The sequence below is a fragment of the Suricata suricatta genome, chromosome 6 (genome assembly GCF_006229205.1).
Source record: "Suricata suricatta isolate VVHF042 chromosome 6, meerkat_22Aug2017_6uvM2_HiC, whole genome shotgun sequence".
Classification (NCBI taxonomy): domain Eukaryota; kingdom Metazoa; phylum Chordata; class Mammalia; order Carnivora; family Herpestidae; genus Suricata; species Suricata suricatta.
Genome location: NC_043705.1, coordinates 61,995,864 through 61,997,221, shown reverse-complemented (window position 1 = coordinate 61,997,221; position 1,358 = coordinate 61,995,864). Strand labels below are relative to the sequence as shown.

Sequence of the window (1,358 nt, the reverse complement as noted above, 5' to 3'; positions counted from 1 at the left end):
TCTAAGCAGCAATTTTACCACAAAGAAAGAGAATAGTTTATTTTTCATATTAGTGCAAATTAACAATATATAGAAATTCAGATGGATTTGTTACTTCAGAAATAAACCAATTCTGCTTTTCCTTTTTTTTTTTTTTATTAACCTTGTTTCAAACTTTATTCCCAGGCTTCTTCAGTTTAATTATCTGCAAAGAATTAATTGTGTATAAGCAAAAACTAAAAAAAGCTGTTTTTAAGGGGCTTGGCCTTAAAAACATTAGAGATCTAGATTTTATCAGATCCATGAACAAAAATTTTTAAAAGCACCCATAATATAAAATAGCAGCTCCAAGCAACTTCTTCAAGTTTTATCTTGTTCAGAAGTTGACTCTATTCAGTTTGCTTTATTCTTGGAAGCTTCATCAAAATTCTCCACAAGATCTGGATCGTCATCCTCCTCTTCCTCCTCTCCCATAGTAAGCGGTGCCTTTCCATCCAAAGATTGTGTGGGAAGAGTTTCAGCTAGTCATCTTAAACTAATCAGACCATCTGCCAAGCTGGTTTAAGATACTGGGTAGCATTTCTGTCAGCTGCTTTGTCTCAGCATGACCTGTAATGAAACTGTTCACTGCCGGGGTGCCGGGACGCCTGAATATCAGGGTTCTTAAAGCGATCCCTGCTCCTTGGTTTGGGAACTTATTCACTTCTTCAATACCAGAGATATTGTTTACCCCAACTTCTTTAAGGAGAACTGAATTTTTTTTTTTTTTAATCATGGCTGTAGCCATGTAGCCACAGAAGGCCATTCTGTGAATCAACTTCTTTCAAGTGGGCAGTTCCTGTCCCACCAATGCGTACTTGCTTGTATTTTGGCCAGTTTCTCCGGGTTCATGATAGTTTCTTTCATCTTGTTGGAATGGAAATGGGACCATGTGGGGGACTAGGGTGCTCAGGGGGTCTTGGGTGGACCATCTGAGATGAGGTGCACACATGTAGGGTTGCAAGATGGCAGCTATTTTTTCTTCCATATAATTGTATGATCTATAAACAACAGCAGAGTCTACATATTTTTCTGCTCTTTTAAAAAATTTATTGATAAAAATGAATTTCAATGTTATTTTCTAAATTAGAAATCTTTGACAAATTTTTAAGGTGTGATATCTTCCTTTTCTATCAGTTCTTTTTATCAAATTTTGGTCCACATTAAGGTATATATTTATATATCCATCCATTGTTTAATCACTTATCTTTAGTAGAAGGTCTCCTAATTAACCTCTTAATTAGTTTCACAGATGAATATATTCCATATAATGAGCCGTCTAATGCCCTTGGCATGCTGAAGGTTTATTGCTCATAGGGTGTGCTCTGTTTTGCCAAGGA

The 1,358-nt window shown here is 36.2% G+C and overlaps 1 pseudogene; it reads right to left on the bottom strand.

Moving 5' to 3' along the window:
* Window positions 1-372: 372 nt before the first annotated feature.
* On the bottom strand, window positions 373-885 carry LOC115294273 (annotated as a pseudogene).
* Between the last annotated feature and the right edge of the window lie 473 nt (window positions 886-1,358).